Source organism: Ctenopharyngodon idella, chromosome 3 (assembly GCF_019924925.1).
Source record: "Ctenopharyngodon idella isolate HZGC_01 chromosome 3, HZGC01, whole genome shotgun sequence".
Taxonomy (NCBI): Eukaryota; Metazoa; Chordata; class Actinopteri; order Cypriniformes; family Xenocyprididae; genus Ctenopharyngodon; species Ctenopharyngodon idella.
Window position 1 is genome coordinate 27,462,456 of NC_067222.1, and position 5,603 is coordinate 27,468,058.

Consider the following 5,603-nt stretch of genomic DNA (forward strand, 5'->3'; position numbering starts at 1 on the left):
AGTGTTGTCCTAAATCTAGTTCGCTCACTTTTCCTACCCTTGCTTGCATGTTTTTTTGTGGTGCTCTGAATGGAAGGGCCCCTCTTGGTCTCTCCGTGGCTGGCACCAATCTCATCAGTCATGACTTCATGCCGTACAAAGGATTCCCTCACAATCAGGCGCCATCCTCGCAGACTCTGCTCACCATTGGTTTGCGTGTCTGTGTACTTTGACTGCAGGTCTAGGGAATCTCATAAAGATGTGCTTACTCTGGATTATTGTACAAAGCAGCTCAGAGAGGGAGACGGTTATGGTTTATGGTATGTCAATAAAAACGAGGTATGTGAGAGACCAGGTTATAACTGCCAAAACCTGATGTTTTCCACCTTCTGCTTCCCTTCTTCGTCATTTCTCTTAACTAACACTTGTGAATTTGGCTGGAAAATTCAGTAAAAATGTAGTCCAGGTTTTCTTTGGAGAACTACACTGAAAAAATATACAGTTGAAAATAAAGATTATTTGAGTGATTTTCAAGAAAATATTAATTCAGTCTTTCTAATTAAAAAAAAAATGCATTTAAATGAGTGTTACTTGCCATTTATTTGTAATTAATTGTCTAGCATGTTGAGTAAAACATTGTAAATCCTATACACACGTTTTTGTTCAGTCATGTGTAGTTCTTAATGCAAATAAAAGTAATTCACAGATGGAAGACTAGTGCCATATGTGTAGTAATAAAATTAATTTGAATCAATTAATGTTAATCAATCATCAATGTTTTGTTTGAATAATAAAAAAACACTTTTCAAATGAACAAATAGATAGTAAATAGCTGAAGCAAATGTTGTTAAATGTTACAATAAATATTAAATCGATTAAAAAACATTTAAATGCATTTTTTGGGCCAATCAAGTTAAAATGCCATTGGACAATTCACACATGGCCAATGAACTTTCGACTGAATTTTAGGGTCAGGGCTGCCAGTGAAATGTGCGGAGAGAAGTTGTCATTTTTAAAACACTTATGCTTCTCTCAATGCAAATTATACTCCTAGTCCTCCATACAATTTTGCTTAAATGCCAGGATGACAACAATGCAAAGTATGTGGCTCTTTGAACCTCCCATCTCATTTTTTATTTTTTTGGTGCAAATCTCATTTTTGTCATGAGGTGGCAAATGACAGCTGGATCATGTAAAATTATGCAAAAATCAAAGAGTACAGAATAGGAGACACCTGGCAATTCTTGGCTCATTTGGGCAGTCAAATCAATCCACCAACGGTAAACTGTGGTCAGGAGAGTTAACAGAGTAAACCTGAGAGTGAGTTTGACAATCTGTATGTGATAAACTTACACAAATTTGCAGGATATTTGAACCATATGAAAATTACTGCAACTATTTCCATAAAGTCTCTTTTTTTCAGTCAGGACAAAGGCAAGGAAATCATGGCCAGTGTAATCCACAGGGACTCCATGCCCTGGAACATTAAATCCAATATCCCATTTACCGGAATAACAATCACACATACTGATCCTATACATCTGGCTAGAGACTGAACAGACCAGCTGTGTAGCTTGCTTGTTTTAAATGATTTTCTGTGGGGCTGGAAAAACTATCCATTAAAAATATGATAATCAGGGGTTTTCAAACTGGGGTTTGTAGGGTTAATGTGTGATTATTATAAAAAGAAGATTAATAAAATTTTATGTAATGACTTTTTTACATATGCCAAATGTAATAATTTTACTATTTCATTCTGCTTTTTAAAGACCGATCAGAAATCATAAGATGCATAGATAATAATAATAATAATAATAATGTTTAATTTATATAGCGCCTAAATGCAGACACACTATATCAGATTGTATGACAGATAAATATGCTTACACTATATCATATGTGTCAATTTAATGTTTGGTAAATATTTTCCACATATTTATTTTAGTGCTGTCAGATTGATTAATTGCAATGTAATCTATTTGTAAATATGTAATATACATGTGTGTTTGTCTGTGACTGTGAATATATATATATATATATATATATATATATATATATGTATACAGTCAAACCAAAAATTATTGAGACTTTTTTGATATTTTTGATATATTTTTACTAGTGGGTGCAGGACACTATAGTTCATTTATGTAAGTGAGGAGAGCAAAATAAAGTAAACTGTGACATATTATACCCAAAAATTCTTCATACAGTGGACTACCAGTAAAATTGATAAAAATTTGGGACCAAAAATTATTCAGACACTTTGACCTGACCATGTTTTGCTTAAGTGTTATCTGACATCATTAAGATTCATTTTTTTCTGACACAGTTTAACATTTTGGTTTGACTGTATATAATACATATATACATACAAATCAATACATTAATTGATTTGACAGCACCAATTTATGTATTTATTTTTTGTCTTCATTATATCACAACTAATGTTTTTCTCATACTGATTTTATATATACAGCTTCTTATGTTCCCTTGCAAGTTGATTGTTTTATTTAAGTCCCTGGCATTAAAAAGTCTGAAAACTCCAGACTGAGGAATTATATTGCTAAATCACTTCCACTGTGTAAAGCAAACATATCATGGACTTTGTGCAGTAAAAATGCAATTTTAATGTTTTATCAACATATGAAGGCTTTTGTGAATATAATCTACTATAAGATACAAGGCATGATTCATGAAGCAGGATTTTAAGCTGTCTGTGTTTTTTTTTTTTTTTTTTTTTTTTTACATACCATGGGTCAACAGCAACCAGTCAGATCGCTCTCCACTCAAGCCACGCTTTTCATCCAGATGTCACCACAGGCCTCGCAACAGCTGGAACGATGACCATGGGTGTGTAACCTGTTGAATTCAGCAATCCTCTGAATTCAAGCAAACCTCATGGATGAGGTAATGTAACTGTTCACTGAATAATAAAGCGATTTAAGCAAGGGCGCCGAGTATTAGCGTATAGATCTTACTTTAACACACCAGCCCTCTTCCATGTGTCCCATGTAATTTAATCCCTTAGGAGGCAGATTTGAGAATAAAAATGTGTTGCATTGCATCACATCACTCTTTGTGACATAACAGCAATTTGATTTTCAGGGCCTTGTACTTTCACCATGACACCAGAGACTGATCAGCTTGCCAGTCCGGTAACATGCTGCACTGCGGATGACTCAGCCACAGCTGTTGCCATAGAAACCAGCCTCCTTTGCAATCAGTCTCTTAGTAACAGTGTTGTTGCCAAGTAACCGTATGTGTGAGTGTGTGTGTGTGTGTGTGTTTGTGTTTATTGAGTTACATTCAGATTTCTACGCGAGGGCTTGTGAATCACCGTTATTGCCTGCTCCAATCGCTTTGAAGACCCCTGCTTGATGTAACGAGCGCATAAACAAAGTGCTGTTGCACAAATAAAAAATAAAAAAACACATGACTATCATCTAAACAAAGAGTGTGGACCTCTTCTGGGATAGAAAAGAGCGCTAATTTAACTAGAAATAATGTTTAGAATTGTCTGTAATATATAAATCTTTGAACATAAACTGTTGAAAACAAATGCAGATGTAGCTTTTATTGGTTGTCTGCACTCTCAGATATTTTAATCCAGAGTTTGTGCTGTCATGACAATTTATTACATTTACATTCACAATCATGCATTTAGCAGACGCTAAAATGCAAAAGAGGAACAAAGCAATTTGTCAAAAAGCCAATAATATTCGTAATGGGGCTCTCAAAATTCTTTACTTAAATATTACTAATATTCGAATTACATTTGAATTTAAAGGATTAGTTCACTTTGAAATGAAAATTAGCCCAACTTTACTCACAATCAAGCCATCCTAGGTGTATATGACTTTCTTCTTTCTGATTAACACAATCTGAGAAATATTAATAAATATCCTGACGCATCCAAGCTTTACAATGGCAGTAAGCGGGATCAACGAGTATGAGCTGAAGAAAGTGTCTCCATCCACATCCATCCATCATAAACGTACTCCACACGGCTCCGGGGGGTTAATAAAGGCCTTCTGAAATGAAGCGATGCATTTGTGTAAAAAAAAAAAAAAATCCATATTTAACAAGTTATGAAGTAAAATATGTAGCTTCCGCCAGACCGCCTTCCTTAGTCAAATTGTGAATTTTTTTACACAAACGCATCGCTTTGCTTCAGAAGGCCTTTATGAACCCCCCAGAGCCGTGTGGAGTACGTTTATGATGGATGAATGTGGATGGAGACACTTCAGCTCATACTCGTTGATCCCGCACACTGCCATTATAAAGCTCGGATGCGTCAGGATAATTATTAAAATATCTCCGACTGTGTTCATCAGAAAGATGAAAGTCATATACACCTAGGATGGCTTGAGGGTGAGTAAAGCTTGGGCTAATTTTCATTTGAAAGTGAACTAATCCTTTAAAAGACATTTCATTTAGGGCAGAAAAGCTTTTTGCTTCTCTCCTGAGGCCACATAAGGGCGCAATAAGAAAAATATTAATGCATAAAAATTACATTTTTATTTAAGGCAATGAAATAACATGACCATCTGTAAAAAAAAAAAAAAAAAAGTGTATAATGTTTCAACTAACTTTTATAATTCAAATATAATTTAGTGAATTGCATAAACAATTATGAACAAAACAACATCATGTATTTTTAATAGTTTAATACAAGAGACACAGATAATACAGATCACACAGATAACTTTTTGCATTTAAAAACAAAAAGTTGAAGTTCTTTTACCTTTACATGACTTTTAAACATGCGGCTCTCTTGACTCGAGTGCAACGGTCAAAGATGTCCGTCTAGCACATGTTTACATAGAAAACAATGGAAAAGCAGCGCAGAATATGTGTTCTGTGTGAGCGGCTTGGTTACGGTTCTGACCTAACCTTCTCCACATTGAGCTTCTCTATTTCTGCAATGTTTTGAATGAACAACAGAGCAGCACCCCATCCAGTGGGTTCAACTGGATAGGCTACCAAAAACATTAAAGCACATCGACTCTTTCATTATCATCATCACATCTCGTGCACCACTGATAAGGCTACCTGATGCACACCTAAAATTCGAATGCATCGTTTTTGCTTTTGCATTCGAATGTGGATTTTTATTTTAAACTCGACAACTATTCAAAATTCGAATAGGTTTATTAGACGGCTTGATTAGGAAGCAAACAGAAGAGGAGAAATGCGGAGAAGAAACAGATTTTTTTGTTTTATGTAAGTGCATTTTTATTTAAACCAAGGAATTGGAATCAAACTTGTCCATAGACCCATTCATTGTCAAGCAGCGCCTCAAAACGATGTTAACAACGTAAATAAACACATTTTGTGTAGGGGATTGAGAGATGCTGGCAATTAACGAGCAATGTAAAGCATGAGCCCCTGCTTCACAGACAATGCAGATCTCTCAGCACTCGGTTGTTCATTCATACCGGCTGCAGCAGCCCACCCACAAGCCGCTCCACCTACAACAGGAGCCCCTCTCCAGCTTGATTGACGTCATTGCTGACGCACAGGGCCCGGAGTGGCCCGCAGATCAAAGGCAGACACGCGCAAGCCTGAAAAGGAAGTATTTTTAGCTGGCACTGAGAGGAGGGGTGGAGGGGGTAGCAACTGGT